Genomic DNA, 17,203 nt, shown 5'->3' on the forward strand with positions numbered 1-17,203 from the left:
AGAGATTCTTAGCCTGTGAAGCTGCCTGAAAGTGGTGCTGAGACCTTCAAAGTTGCAGCATTCATAAGCTGTCACATGTGCTGGGGTGGGCATTCTGGTGATGCACCTGCTTTTGAGCCATCTCTATTCATTATAATAACCTCTCACCCATATTCCTCATAGTAACCTAATGAACACTCATTGATCCACCCTACTGGAAACTGGTATACAATCATTACTTTGGTCTGCCCTTGGTCTCTCTCTCTCTTACCCCCCCCGCCCCGTGTGTGTGTGTGTGTGTGTGTGTGTGTGTGTGTGTGTTTGTGCAATGTGTCTCCTGAGAATGGTCTGTCATACAGTAACTGCAGACAACAGAATAATGATTTGTGTACATGGACACATGACAGAAATAGAATTCCAGAAGTTCCCATCGAGGAAGATGGATGAGATGATTTCTAAATTAACTGATAAAATTATTAACCCTGTAGCAGAAAGTAAGAAGACTTCTGGGACCTGAACACATTCTCTACCTATCCCCAAAGTGTGGGGAAATGAAAGCAAAGAGTCCCATAATCTATTACAAAATGGTTGAAAATGACTGCATTTTCTTCATGCAAAATCTAGGCTCTATGTAGTATTTGGGGACTCTGCTTTATTTGCAGGTTCCTTTGAAAGGCTGGAAAGAGTCTAAGTAAATAGTAGAGAGCTACCTTGGTTGTCTAAACCATATTTTTTAAAAAAAAATTTTTATAGGTGGGTGTAGGCATGCTGGCAGGGAAAACCACATATATCATCACAGTCTTTGGTAATTCAAAGAAAGAAAAACACAGGACACTCTTCACAGAATGTTATGAGAATAACCTAAATGTTAGCGAACCCAGACATTCCAAGAAACTAGCCCTAAGCAAAGAGGACTAGAAGCAAGGCAAGAACACGATTACTGGCTGGGTATCAGAGACAAGAATATAGTCATATAATATGGGTCACACACTAACCAAGCCCCATTTTCCTTCCCACAAGAAGAATAAACCCTGTCATGTAGTGTAAGCCACACTTGTTCCATGCCCGTCTGTCACATGGCATAGGTAACACATTAAATAGACCTGCTTCCCAGAAGTGGAAGATCTCTCCTTCCCTAGAAAACCACAGAAGAAGTCACATTGCTTTGCCTGAAAGGGGTAGGAATGGGTGAGATGAAAATGTATACATCAGGTTTTACCTATAGCATCTACTAGCTCTCTTGCCTAAAGGATTTGGCTCAGTCCCCATTCTCCTTTATTGCCTCCTGTTTCTGCTTCTTAAACTACAAAACTGAAGTTGTCCATTAAGTATTTTCTTCTTCCATGACTTTAGAAATTGCCTAAGCACAAAATATAAATGTGTTCTTAGCTCTTAAATGGATATTTAATTCTAATTTCCCTCCATACTTCCCATCATAAGCCAGGACTGAGTTTTTTTTTATTTTTATATTCCCTCTTTCTCTCTCCCCTTGTCTCCTCCCTTCCTCCCTCCCATTTTCCTTCCTTCCTTCTCTGTACCTCATCTAAAATTTACATGGACATATAATAAGAGCATTATCTCTAAGGTTACAATGGCTCTCATATCACACCTTTAATCCCAGCAGAGATTGGGAGGCAGAGGGAGGTGGATCTCTGAGTTGAGGTCACTGTGGTCTACAGAGCAAGTCCCAGGACAGGCAGGGCTACACAGAGAAACCCTGTTTTAAACACAGAAACAAGCAAGCAAGCAAACAAACAAAACACCACCATAACAACAACAACAAAATCCCTGACCTATATATTTGAGTATTTGATTCCAGACTGGCAGAACTGTTTGAGAAGGATTGGGAGCTGTGGACTTTTTGGAGGTGTGTCACTAGGGATAAACATTGAAGTTTCAAAAGATGCTGCATTCTCTGTCTCTGTCTCTCTCTCTGTTTTCTACTTGTGGATTAAGATGTGAGTTCTTAGCTGTTTCTGCCCCCGTGCCTTTGCTCTTCAGTCATAGACTCTAACCTTCTGAAGCCATGTGTCCCGAACTAACTGCCGTTATGTATAGGTTGTCTTTTCCCCTTACTGTCTTGGTCAAGTTGTTTTATCACAGTAACAGAAAGAAAAGCAACCCATCATTTTCTTCTCTAATAATACAGAATGAGATTTCTTTATGCCCAGAAAATATATGGAATCCTGATTCTCCCAAGTCTGACCTTTGATCTTTATTTTGTCTCTAATGATATTTGGTACATGGGAAAGAGATAATTTTAAGATTCTCTGGAAAAGCCTCCATATCCTAAATGTCAACATATTTTTCAGAGACACGTCTCAGTTTCCTGGGGTCTGCATGAGAAAGCATCTGCAATCCAGGAATGAATACAAAATCTTTTCAACCACCAGAAGTTCACCAGCACTGGCAAAGAATAGATCATGTGATTCTCACTGGCTCCCAGCCAACTTCATAAACATAAGCATTTGGCAGGCTGCCAGCTTTCCTTACAATTTTATCTGTCAGGCTTAAACCCAGGAGAATGTTCTGGGAGAGCTGTTTTTACTGCTTGCATTCTGACCAACTTCGTGAGTTCTTGAACTGTGAATGGTGGGGTTTCCAGAGGCAGCCATGACAATTGTGGGTACCTCTGAGCCCTGTTTACCCTCAACCTTAGCCACTCTCTTTCTTCAAGTTTATTTCCTCTGCCAGCCACAAAACTCAGCCAGTCATCTTTTGCTTGTGTTTCTTTGATTTTTCTTCCTATTTCATTTATGTCTTTTTATTTAAAACAGGTTCCTCATGATGGTATTTTTACCTGATCTGACAATCTTTTTTTTAAAATTGCAAGTTTTAATCTGTGAACAGTGTAATTGTGAGTATGGGTGGAATCAAGCATCTGGGTATCATTCCTCCTTCTCCATTTTTTCCCCCTTTTTCTCCAATGTTGCTTTTGTATTTAACATTCTTGTTCTCTTTTGCTTATTTGATTTAGCAAACAATCTAAGGATATAATACTATGTACCTTTAAATTCTAATTTCATTCACATCAAGCATGCTGTAGTAGGTCTGTGACGATTTCCACAAGTCTAGCATTGGTTAGAAGGTCTCCAAATGATTCCCACAGTAAGATCTTTGCATAAAATATTCATTGATGTAGAGATTTACATATGTGAAAATACTTTCTAATTTTTAAAGCACTGTTATTGATAAACATGTTAGCCCCTTAGTTGATAAACCCTTCATTGATAAAGCATGTCTTGTTGATAAACACATTGGCCCTTCAAAAGCTATCTCGAGACCAGCCTGGTCTACAAGAGCTAGTTCCAGGACAGGCTCCAAAGCCACAGAGAAACCCTGTCTCGAAAAAACCAAAAAAAAAAAAAAAAAAAAAAAAAAGCTCTTTATCATGTAGACAGGCTATTTTACTTCATGGAAACAGAAGTCAGAAATGTTGACTATTAAGTCCTTTTGAATGGCTTGCCCAAAGTTGTAAAAAATGCATGGATGAGAAGAGTACCTCTGAACTATTACATTTAATTTTAAATTTAATGTCCCTATATGTATAAGTAATGCATGTATGTATGTGATGTGTATGTATGATGTGTGTATGTGTGTGTGTGTGAATTTATGTGCATGAAGATAGGTGTGCAAATGTCACAGCACATGTGTAGAGGTCGGTCAGAGGACAACCTTAAGTGTTAATCCTCACATTTTGCCTTAAGACAAGGTTTCTTTGTGTTTTTTTTCTATTGTACAAACCAGGATAGCTTGTCCTCTAGGTTCTGAATTCTCCTGTCTTCCACTCCCATATCTCCGAAAAAGTGCTAAGATTACAGATGCTCATGCTATGTACTCAGTTTTTATGGGTGTGTTGGAAATTTAAACTCAGATACTGACGTTTGCATAGCATGTCCTTTTATGTACTGAGCTACCTTCCAACCCGTGCTGTCACTTCTCAGTTCACTGCAGCTACCTCAGCAAAGATACACTACATGCTTCTAGGGTTCCTGTTGCAATAGGGGTTTTGGCAACACACACACACACACACACACACACACACACACGTTTGTATATATGTATGTATGTTATGCATGTGGAAATGAATACATTAAATACAAGAGTGAAAAAAAACAGAAAGAGAATAGTAGCTTTTTAAAACTCACATTTATCAAAAAAGGGATCAAAGTTGTGCTGACAAATGTAACAATATACAGAGAGAAGGAGAAAGGTAGGCAAAAATATACATAAGTTCTTACACTGGAATGTGTACTTCCCCAAATTAAGTAAAAGCATTTTACTGAAGATTGTACCTTTTAAAGGAAGTGTTGAAATCATTAGTTTTATTTGTAAAAACCACACATGGGATTTACCATCCTAACCATTTTTACATGAACAGTAGTGTATGTTGTACAATTAGTCCTCAAAACTCAAAACTCTTTTCTCCTTGCAAGACTTGTTCATTCTTCTCTATCCCCACATATGACAGCCACCACTTCTCTTTTCGCATCTATAACTTGACCACACTGGGTTATCTTCTATAAATGGCATCACATCGTATTTATCTTTTAGTGGCTAGCTTACTTCAATTAGCATAACATCTTCAAGGTTCATCCATATTGATCCAGGTATCAGAATTATTTCTGTTTTTAACGTTAATAATTCATCATACATGTACACTTCATTTTCCTTACTTATTCATCTATCGATGGGTTATTGGAGTCACTCTCACTTATTGATAACAACTAATAGGATGAGTGTCTAATATCTCCCTAGACCCATGCTTTCAATTCTTTTGGGTACATACCAGAAGGAGAGCCTCAGGACTCAAATTTGGATGTTCTGAGTAACTAACAAGCTCCCCATCATACAGACTGTGGCATTTCAACTTTTTACCAAAAGGATACACAAGTTCCAATCCACCTACATTCTTGGCGTTTTGCTTTTTCCTTTTCTGTTTTTTATATTAGTCATCCCAGTAAGTGTGAGTTCATACTGTGATTTTGATTTGATTTCTCTAATGATTAGTGATACTGAACATCTGTTCACGTGCTTGTCTCTGTCTATTTTCTTTTGAAAATGTCTGTCAATGCAATTATGAAGTTTTACTGTTATTCTGGTTTTTTGTTGCTAAATTCTAAATTATCTATAATATAGACGTTAATCTTTTATTAGATATAATATTCAAATATCTTCTTGAGTTCTGTAGGCTGCTTCTTTAATTCATCAGACAGGTCCTTTTGTTGTAAAAACTGAACATGTCACAGACACTAAAATTTCATGAAACTGGTTGAAGAATAAACCAAAAGTCTCAAAACGTGGAGGTTATTTAACTACTCCAAACCCAAAGAGTCCAGGATGGAAGTTTAATACAAAATAATCCTGGTAACTCAGAACTTGGGTTCAGCTTCCAAAACAGATCATGCATCCAAGAAAGACAGTAAGGCACTTCTCACTGTAAGTTCAAAGTACAGATTTGTATTCTTCAACTCACTTTTCCTAGTGTTGATTATCAAGGTAGCTGGGAAGAATCATGAAAATACATAGATATAAAGAAGCAAGAAGAATGGAGAGATGGCTTAGGGGTATATTGGGCAATACACACCTGCATAGAGCTCCAGCTCCAGCTCCAGCTGCAGGGGATCTGATGACCTCTTTCGGACACTAAAGGAATCTGCACTGACATATACGACCCTTCCCGCACACGTGTACACACAGTTAAAAAAACTAGAAAATAAACACTAAAGAAGCAAGATGTGAAGGTAAGAAAGATAACGAAACCACGATTTCACCCATCTCTCTGTTGAGATGGTTGACAGGCGAAACCAATGACAAAAACGAGAAAGCACAAGACAAAGAACCACATACTGCCCATGAAACTGTTTCCCACTGGGAAATGGGCATTGCACTTCTCGCGTTGGTTTTAGCGGAACGCCTCTCTAAAATGCCAGCCACACTTTAATGACAGCTAAGACTAGGCAAAAATCTAATCTCTTTCAAAGCTACAGTTGTTGCTTTAACAGAAGGTGTCGGAGAGGAAAGAATCCACAAACAAAAGGTAGGTGTCCAGTAGCTAAAATAGCTGCCATTTCCTTCCACAGTGCATTCTCGGTATGGCTGCCCCGTTGTTTCCACTGAGGAACTTCCTCTGGGTCCTATTTTCCCAGGCTCTGCAGTGGAAGGGAGACGCCCAGGTTCTTAGGGATGTTTATGTTGGAAAAGAGCCCACCTTCCGCCATGCCGCTGAACACAATGCTGTCTGCCCTCACTTTCTCCATCTCCGCAGAAGAAGGAAGCCTCCCAAACACCAGAGACATCTCTGCACTTCCACTGACCCAACACTTTTTTTTTGCCATGAATGTTGTGTTATATTTCCATACTTTAGACATCAATGGAGCCTCTACTAGGGTATCCATACAAACAGAACCATCACAAATCCAAATAATTAGTTTTGTGCTAGTTTGGTTCATTTCCTAAAAAGAGATAAACTTAACACCTGGGACATTTAAAGATTAACAACATACTTCCTTGTAGAATGTGAACCCAATGTTAGTTAGGCTATGTCCAAAGAATTCTGCTTCTTTTATTCTGCATTTCTGTCAAGGTTTGTGAAGTTTCTAATACCATATGAGTATATAAACAGACTTGGAAATTGTGTAGAGTCGTTAAATAAAATCAGCAGTTCAGAAAATACAGAGAAGTATATTTCAGCTACTGTAGTAGATATATTAATAATGCATTTGGCTACCCCTACGGTAATGGATTTAGAATGTTATGCTTTTAAATATGAGCTCTTTGTGCATATGTCTACATAGTCAACTAATTTCACTGAGTTTCACTTTTATATGATGCCTTTTATCTTTCATTAGTTCTCATTACATAAATTTAAATACTCTAATAAAAATAGTTTTAAAATAATATGAGCTTAAATTTTTTTAATTTATGTAACCTTGAAACCTGTAAGTCAAATATAGTTGAACACATTTATTTAAAATAGTTCTCACAAGAGTCCAGCATCCTTCATCAGCATTATGCCAGTCCAAGCTAATGTTTTGACAAAAGATATACATGGAGGTGAACTGATTTTTATCCTATTTCTGCCAAGTGTTCTCCTAGTAACTTTACTTCTAGGACAAAAGAAATGAGCTACTGAGAAAGTTCATGGCACTGACAGCAGAAAGAAGCTGTTTATGAAAAACTCATGAGTGATGCAAAATATGGAGTAGGAAGAGCATCTTCCTCCAGCATTTATGGAACTTCCTCATCTTTCCAGCTTGACCCTCAGACAATAAGCACACACTCTCCTTGTCAGCGGTGAGTAAGCAAGCGTTTCCATTTCAAGCATCCTGTAACCCTCAGCATCTCCCTGACAGGCAGGTTCATGGGAAGGATATTTACCTCAGCGATACAATGTACTTTGTTCTGTCACCTTACCAATGTTAGAGCTGGCAAAGGATGCAGCTCAGACTCACCCCATCATGTTCCTCACTCAGTTAACTGACAGCTAAATATCTCTGTAATGCAATCGGCATTAATTCCAATGGTTGTATGTAAGAAAGACATCAGGTAATCTATACTGTGTCACTGACTAGCACGGCAGTTGCCCTGTGATCTCATTTCTTCTTTCTAAGCTTATTGTCCTTCTTGGCAAAATGAAGACAATAACTGTACATTGTTTAAGAAGGAACAAAAAGTAGGCTACATGAGATGGTGGGCATAAAGCTCTTTGGACCACCACAAAAGATGAATTGTTATTAAACCACTATAATTATGTGTATGAGACCTGCGGCCAGTTAGATGCAGGGGAATTTACTGCCAAATAGTTCCAAGAAAGTACTACCATTGGACATTTGTATATTTGTGATTTATCTGGCACAGCAACCAGCTTGGACTTTTGGGTTTTACTTTCCTTTGTACTTCTTATATGATAGACTGAAGATATTAGTGAAGAAAGATACAGATTGCTTTTTCTCCTAAGCATACATGTTGGGGGCCAAGAGAAAATTGAAATCAAGGGAGAGAGCAGAGAATGGCAAGAGAAGACAGCTGTCTTGGGTTTCCTTCCTGTCGCTGTGATCAAAGTTCACCCAACAGCAGCAGTACAAGAGAAAACGTTGATTTCAGCTCCCAGTTCAAGGGTATAATGTGTGAGCTTAGAAGAGCTGCTCACATCGTAGCCAGCATCAGGAGCAGAGAGTGATAAACTCAAGGGTCTGCTCTCCTGTCCTCCGTTTATATAGTCCAGAATGACGGCTAGGACATGGTGCCACATAAAGTGGGAGTGTCTTCACACGGCAATTAATGTGAGTTAGATAATTTTCCACCTGCCAAACCAGAAGTCCACCTCTCCAGTTACTCTGGAGTCTATGAAGTAGATAGCACTAACCACCTCACAGTAGCCGTGCTAGTCCTATTGGCCAAGCTTGCAGCGACTCCATAGTAGCAGGATTCTAGAGCTCACCTCAGGCCAAGGTGACCTCTCTGGAGAGCTATCAGAGCAGCCTTGGGAGCCATGCTTGCAGAGTTTTTCCACTAACCCAGCCTACTTTTCTAAAGTCTAACTTTCCCTTCCCCTTTCTATTCCTTCTCTGAACAGTGGACAAACTATATAACACTGCAGCTCTCCCCCGTACTCTCTCTACCTATACTTTTGTATGTCTTAATCTCTACAACCTCCTTTTAAAGGAGCCACCTCCATATTCTGGGTTTATCTGATCTTTCCTCCACAGTGCCTCTCTTCCTTATGGCCAAGACTGCATTAAAATACTGTTATTAAAACCAACTTACGCTTCATAAAGAAAAGAAAATCGGCCTCTAGGGCTGAAGATGTGGAGTTCTTGCTTAGTATGCATAAAGCCCTGAGCTGGAATGTGTGGGAGACATGCCAGTAATTATAAAACTCAGGAAATGAAGACAGAAGGGTCAAGAGTTCAAGGCCACCCTTGACTGGCCCAACATACTGAGTAAACTGGAGGACAGCCTAGGCTATAGGCCCTTTCTCAAACAAGCAAGGAAACAACAAAAAGAAATGACCTTTAAATTTAATGATAAAACAGACACTTCAATTCTTTATGAAGTATTCCTTCTGATGTGCCCTCAGCAGTTTTTTTTTTCTGTAATAGTTCAACCACTAAATCAAAGAAGCAGAGAAGTTATCAGTTAAGTTTCCTACATCTAGGATCACTCTGCATCTTCACATAATATGAGATATTGTGCTTCTATGTGCATACTTCACGGAAGCATGAGAACAATGAATGCCAATTCCTGGTCTTAAGGTAGAGCCTTGTATTTCACCAGGATTTACTGAACAAAGAAGCAACACCATCACAGAAAACCTTACTTTGGAAGATATTAATACCTGTTCATAACACAAGCCTTTACATTTTGTTTTTATTGTCAACATTGCTAATTATTTTGAATCCCTATGGCAATGAGCCCAAGATTTCATCAAAAAATCTCTGTCATGATGGAAGTTTCCACTGCTGAGCATTAGAATACAACATTTCAAATAATATGATGTAAAAAAAAAGTCTCAGTAGCTTTAAAATATTTCCTTTTTTATCATAAAAGAAGAGATATATAGTTTGATGGGCATGGAAGTAGGTTCATAATAACTGTATACTTATATAAGGAAGGAATAGTTGTTCATTATGTATTTGTATATAATGATAACTGAAATGAGACAATATGATCTAGTAAACTTCCCCTGGTTGTTTCTGATCATTTGATAGAGCTAAAACAACAAAATGAACTTCTCTGTGATGTGCACAGCTTTGGGGAAACGCAGGTGTCAGCAGACCTTGGGTGGAGGGTGTTGCTGGAGTCTTTACTGGGCAATGAAGCCACCCAGAGAAGAATGCCTTGTTAATAGTTTTCTACCCAGCTTGAAGACCAGGACATAGGAGGAAGGGCAACCTTTTTCTTCATAACTCTCTGAAGGTACTGAATAATGGGTGGCGGGCCTGTCCTTTATGGTTATGAACCAAACATAAATTATAATAAAAGGCACACATATGTTGAAGATTAATAATACTGATCAGCTTATGAGAATTTCTAGATAATGGAGAACTAGAATGTTGCAGGTGGAAAGTTGACATTGTCTTGGGCTACAATAGTGCATCACCCACCCTATCTGACCTAACATCCTTTTGACAATCAGATAAAGTTTTTGGAATATTTTCACTTGGTTCCTCATCAGCATCTCAAAGTTACAGCAGACACTTCCCACTTCACTGTACCCACTTACCCAATGTCATCCCTACCAATGTATTTGCAGAATATTTATGAATTTTTAATGACTCTTTTTAAAGATTTTTAAAATATTTTTATTGTTTTTTCTTTTTTAAAATTTATTAGATTAAAAAATACCAATCCAAGTTCCCACTCCCTCTCCCCTTCCATTCCCTCCACAACCCTCCCACCCCACCCCCATCCAATCCTCAGAAAGGGTAAGGCACATTGCTTTGTGGAAAGTTCAAGGCCCTCCCTACTATATCTAGGCTGAGCAAGGTATACAACCAAAGAGAATAGGATCCCTAAAAGCTAGTACATGTAGTAGGGATAAATCCTGGTGCCACTACCAGTGGCCCCTCAGTCTGCCCCAGCCATGCAACTGTCAACCATATTCAGAGGGACTAGTTTGATGCTATGCTTGTTCCTTCCCAGTCCAGCTGGAGTTGGTGAGCTCCCCTTAGCTCAGGTAGACTGTTTCAATTGGTGAACCCATCATGGTCTTGACCTCTTTGTTCATATTCTCATTCCTCCCACTCTTCAACTGGACCTTGGAAGCTCAGTCCAGTGCTCCTATGTGGGTCTCTGCTTCTGCTTCCATCAGTTGCTGGATGAAGGTTCTATGTTGATATTTAAGATATTCATCAGTCTGACTATAGGGCAAGTCAAGATTGGGCCCCATCTCCTATTGCTTAGGGTTTTAGGTGAAGTCATCCTTGTAGATCCCTCGCAATTTCTCTAGAGCCTGGTTTCTGCTAACCCTATAATGGCTTCCTCAATCAAGATATCTCTTTCCTTGCTCTCATCTCTGTTTGTCCTCCATTTTGACTATCCCATTCCCTCAAGTTCTCCTCAACCCTCCCCTTCTCCTTTCCTTCCCTTCTTCTCTCCCTTCTCCCCCAATGCCCCCTGCTCCCAATTTTGGCAGGTGATCTTCTCTGTTTCCAATTCCCAGGTGGGTCTATATATGTTTTTCTTTGGGTTCACCTTATTACTTACTTTCTCTAGGATCATGAACTATAGGCTCAATGTCCTTTGTTTATAGCTAGTAACCACTTATGAGTGAGTTCATACCATATTCATCTTTTTGGGTCTGGGTCACCTTACTCAGGATAGTGTTATCTAATTACATTCATTTGCATGCAAAATTCAAGATGTCATTGTTTTTTATACCGCCGAGTAGTACTCTAATTTGTAAATGTGCCACAATTTTCTTTATCCAGTCTTCAGTTGAGGGGCATCTAGGTTGTTTCCAAGTTCTGGCTATTACAAATAATGCTGGTATGAACATAGTTGAACGAATGCTTTTATAGTATGATTGAGCACCTTTTGGGTATATGCCTATGAGTGGTATTGCTGGATCCTGAAGTAGGTTGATTCCCAGTTTTCTGAGAAACCTCCATACTGAATTCCAAAGTGATTGTACAAGTTTGCATTCCCACCAGCAATGGATGAGTATTCCTCTTACTCCACATCTTCTCCAGATTAGCTATCACTGGTGTTTTTGATTTTAGTCATTCTGACAGGTATAAGATGGTATCTCAGAGTTGTTTTGATTTGCATTTCCCTGATGGCTAAGGATGTTAACATTTCCTTAAGTATCTTTTGGCCATTTGAGATTCTTCTATTGAGAATTCTCTGTTTAGTTCTGTACCCCATTTTTAATTGGGTTATTTAGAATTTTAATGTCTAATTTCTTGAGTTCTTTAAATATTTTGGAGATCAGTCCTTTGTCTGATGTGGGGTTGGTGAAGCTCTTTTCCCAGTCAGTAGGCTGCCTTTTTGTCTTATTGACTGTGTCCTTTGCTTTACAGAAGCTTCTCAGTTTCAAGTGGTCCCATTTATTTTTTGTTGCTCTCAGTGTCTATGCTATTGGGGTTATATTTAGGAAGTAGTCTCCTGTGCCCATGCATTGAAGACTACTTCCCACTTTCTTTTCTATTAGATTCAGTATGGTCAGATTTATATTGAGGTCTTTAATCCATTTCGACTCGAGTTTTGTGCATGGTGGTTCGTGTAACCAATTTCACAATGAAACAAATTATTTGGAGCAACTAGAAAAACATGTTCCCAAGTCATGGTCACTCATATTTGGTTTAGAACAAACTGGTTTCCTTTTTGTTCCTTTTCTGAAATGACTGTGTTTTACATCAACAATGCTGAGAAAGGATAACATCACGAAGAGGGGAAAAGATGCCAGCGTTATTTAGCACATGAATACGTCCCAGGGTGACATTTTAATCATATACCTGGTATTTCATAGCTATAAATATTTGATTTTTAAGTATGTTTGGTCTAACTCTGGCTAGACCCCCCTCATCCCTCTCATGACACCCTTCAATTCTTCAACCTCACCCCCACACAAACTTCTCTTGCACCTCCTTTGTACACTTTGCACACTTACGAACGCAGGCACACAGGTGATCTTCCCCCAGGAGCCTCATTCTGACTATTCCAACATGATCCTGTCAACACTGTTTATTGTTTTCATATTACAGAGGGGGACACTGAGGATCAGAGAGAGAATTAGGTATAGATTTCAGTCAAGCATGTATCTATGCTCATAATCAATCAATGCTTTGCACAAGACAGCTGTTAACCAAGTGGGAAAGCTATGACTAGACAGAAAAGAAAAAAAATTTCCCTAGGGCATTGCTGAAGACATACTCAAGTTGTAGCCCAAAGGCAGGTACAGAAAGCTGAGATCCCATCAGCCTCAGAGCTGAGGTTTAGGGACAAGCCATGGTAGCATCAGGCGAGGGGTAGATGAGACATGGATTTCCCAACAAAGAGGTAGGAGAAGGAATGCGGACATTTTCTTTCTGCTTGATGAATATTCTCAGATCCCAGTGTGCACTACTTTTGAATTCTAAAATAAAACTCTTGGTGTCAACTTCTATGGTTGTTTTTACAGGTGTCGCTTGGTTGCCATTTTGTATCCACAAGGATACAAAAATCTGCCAGGGTTCACATCCCTTATTCAGAATGGCAATGTATTTGCATATGACCTATATACATCTTCCTATATACTGAAAATTATGTCTAGATTACCCAACAAAAGAGAAATGTTATGGAAATAATATTTTTAGGGGACAATAATAAAAAAGATTGTACGCATTCAACACAGACACAATGTTTTCCCAGTTATGCTGGCTCAAGGTTGGTTAAATGTACAGATATGGAATCTATGAGTATATGAGGCCAATTGTACATAATGATTATTTTGAGGTATCATATTTGTTCATGTTGAGATAAATTTTCTGCTGCAGACTTTCTCCATACATTACACTGATTGGTCAGGATTCTGAGGGGAGACAGTCAGTGGTAGTTTGCAAAGTGCCACTGTAGAAAAATAGATGCGCTGAGGTGAAAACGCTCAGGTTCCTCCCGGACTTGATGAATGAGAACTCTGGTGTCAGGACTTAGAACATGTGTTTTCAACCCCACTCTGTATCTGTTCATGTTTGAAATACTGACTTAGTACCTAGTGCAGGACCCACATAATATATGACCTCTACCTTAAAGTTCCCCATAGTACAGCCAACAGGCAAGATACTGTGGCTGAAGCAATGGGCTCTGAAAAGAGGACCCTCCTGAAGGGCGTATGACTTTATGCCCACCTATCTCAAATGCTCCTCAGAGAAATTTGTATAAAGGTGGCATTGCTTATTTTCCAGCTCCAACATCTCCAGGGAAATCTCTCGAGAATCATCTTTAGACAGAAATACTGAGAACCAAGTCACAAGTAATTTAACTAAGTAAGAAACACATAATAATTATATACTGTTTAAAATCTCAGATAAAATGGAACAACACAAAATTATTCTACCTTTAAGGCACAGATAGGTAAAATTTTAAATTCGCCACTGAGTTGATAAAAAAAGAGACATATAAAGATGAAAACCTAAATATTTTCCTACGCTGGCCAAGTCCTAAAACTAAACATTTTCTCCGAATTCAGGATTTTGGTTTTAGTAGTAGCTACACATAAATAGGGTTTTCAAACAAACAACTTATCTTTAGATGAAAGGAAATTCATTAAAAGGAATTGATGTTCTTCCCAACAACCACAACAACATAGTTTTTTGAGTTCCTTTCTCAGAAACTGGTAAATAACAAAATATATTTCTTTTAAAAAAGAAGCATGTTCATAGGAAAGGTTTCAAGGAAGTCTGTATTTCACCCACACAATTAAAAAAGAAGATGGTTTCCAGCAACCAATTTCCCGACTCAATCTGTGCCAAATAAAACAGATTTCAGTAGAAGCTTTTACTGCTGCAGAGGGAACTCTGTTCATTCTGCAGGGGAGAATGGACTGTTTATTTTCCATTTAAAGTTCCCAATTCTCCAGTTACTATATGTTTTTCTGCTCGAGCAGACTATCCAGTATGAGTAACTAAATTAAATTTAGAAAAAAACAAAACACAACATCTTTGTATAGAAGACAACGTTGAAATGTTGGTGTAACGTCTGCGCTCCATCACATTAAGGTTTCTTATTGAAGAAAAGTTTTTACAGAACCCTGATCCCGGAATACATATTTTTTTTATCATAAAAGAAATATCTATCCAAACCAAAAGGAAAAATGACATCTCAGGGATACCTGGAAATGGCTAATGTTATCAATATACCTAGGTGTTTTGAAAAAGCACAGAAACCAACGGATTAAATAGATGAACCATGGTCATAGGAAACAGTTTCACACAGTGGTTATATCATTCCATCAAGTGTGGGACAAACTGATGTACCCCTGTGACTAAATTTCCTTTAGTCAGACAGTGGCTGCAGCATTACAGAAATCTCAAAAGAAATGAGTGTTTGAGACAAAAAAAAATCAGAACATCTTCTCTAAAATGTGTTGTAGTATAGGATTCTGAGATAAACCTCTAGTGACACAAGTAAAGGGCCTGCCTGTAGGGGTAAGGTGTGGTCTCTGATAGGCAAGGTTAAGAAGGCCTCTGAAAAAGCAGACACCTATGGACAGGTATACAGACAGGCAGATAAGGATGCTGTGATGGCTAATCTGCATTGTCAGGCTGATCTGATTTGGAAACCCACTCCTGGCTATGTCTATGATGTCATTTCCAGAAAGGTTGAACTGTGAGAAGAACCACGCTGAGTGTGGATGGTATCATCTGATGAACCAAGGTATGGACTGATGAAAAAGGAGAAAGAGCTGAGTATTAGCTCACCTCTCCCTGCTTCTTGATAAAATGTAAACAGAAGCCCATTCTACTGCTATGATTTATCTGCCATGATGGACCGCATCCTCAAACTGCAAACAAAAAAGAACCCTTCCCACTTTAGGTTGATATTTGCAGGTATTTTGTCATAGCCATGAAAAAAATAACTAACCCGTATGTCAAGGAAGATGTCAGGACCCTGTCACCGTAATCTGCAGCTGTAATGAAGACCCAAGGCAAAGCCTCAAGTCTTGGTGGAATGGACATTGTTTCTAGCATATTTAAGTATATTTTCATGGAAAGCCATGTAATGGACTAATGCAAAAATGGTTAAAAGCTAAAGATTGTCAGTGCTGTTGAGAGTTAGGATGCAGGCACAGAGCAAGGGATATCAAGGCATCAGGCAAGAAGGAGGAAGTGAAGCCCATCAGAGAGCAAAAGGATGCTCAGCAGCCTCATGTGATGCCAGTGTTCAAGGTATGCTTTCTTCCCCTGAAGCTGCGATGCAGGCCCAGTTGAAACAAAGTAGTCAATGAAGAAAAAGGCACTCTCGTTCTCAAATTGCACCTTAGCACATGGATGATGATGCACAGGTTGGAAGAGCCAAAAAGTATGAGCCTCTCTGGGGTACATCAGAAGTGGTCTCCACACTTACCAGTTGAGGATGTGCTTAGAAAAGTAAGATTTCACGTTTTTTTCTTCCAGTATTTCCTTCAGAGCTTGGAAAAGAGGAGTAGTACCCAATCCTTGCCTCAACACCTACACAGGACATAGATTCACACACGCCATGCTTCCACATATATACTTTGAGTGTCTCTTTGGTAAATATCAACTGCTTCCATGCTTACATTACGATTCTTTGCTCTCGGGCCACAATTAAGTCAAAGAAGAATTATGTGACTATAAAATTGTAATACGATGACAGTTAGTCAAAAGTGAGGTAGCACTTGGTAACTAATAGACAGGAAGTGCATACAATATAGACACACTAGTCAAAGGGATGGCTCATTTCCCAGCAGGGTGGGGTATGGCTCTGAGATTTCATCATGCTTCTCAGAGAAGTGTGGGAGTTAAATACATAAACTACCTCTAGAACTTTCTATTTAATATTTTTTGGAGTGTGGTTAGCTGTAACAGAAATATCAGAAAATGAGATTACACTTCATATTGTCACATGGTTCCCTACTCCTCGGATGATAGGGCTTGACATTTCAGGCATCAGCAGGTAGCTGAAAGAAAAACAACCACTAGAAACCATGAATCTCGGAACTCTCTGCTAAGGATGTGATCTTCAGGGCAACATCGAATGACAAAAAAACCTTAGAAGGCTTTGCACTGCTCTGGAGACAAACAGAGAGTGGGCTTCTTAAATACCGGACCTATGAAATAAGCCCTATAACATATTAAAAGCAACATAATACTGAGAAGTTCCTGTTTTTCTGTGAGTCTGAATAATTTGAGGCATCTAGGTTACATACTTTGTCTCTTTCACAAGCCTCGGCTTTCTAGAAGCACCTTTATTTGGGCAATTTGTCTCTTTCACAAGCTTTAGCTTTCTTGAAGTACCTTTATTTGTGCAATTTCTCATATGCAATCTCTCTGACACCCTCCAAAACTTCAGTGCTAAAATAAAACACACGTTAATCTACAAGCACTGGATCCTTAAGAACCAAACACCCAAAAATAGTTTCCTACCTCAGTAACTGACACAGAGTGATGTCTCACCTTTACTTCTAAATAAAGCTCAGATGCTCACCCTGAACACAGCTCGCTAAAGCCACACAAGTAAAGAATTCAGTATTTTCAAGGATCTGCAGTGGGGTAACTGG

General features: G+C 39.1%; 1 protein-coding gene across 5 annotated transcripts in view; it reads right to left on the reverse strand.

Annotated features, from left to right (window-relative positions):
* Positions 1-17,203, reverse strand: part of Cobl (cordon-bleu WH2 repeat protein) — a 227,651-nt gene that overhangs the window by 90,545 nt on the left and 119,903 nt on the right. The gene's annotated exons all lie outside the window — the stretch shown is intronic.

This window comes from Arvicola amphibius, chromosome 1 (assembly GCF_903992535.2).
Source record: "Arvicola amphibius chromosome 1, mArvAmp1.2, whole genome shotgun sequence".
Lineage (NCBI taxonomy): Eukaryota > Metazoa > Chordata > Mammalia > Rodentia > Cricetidae > Arvicola > Arvicola amphibius.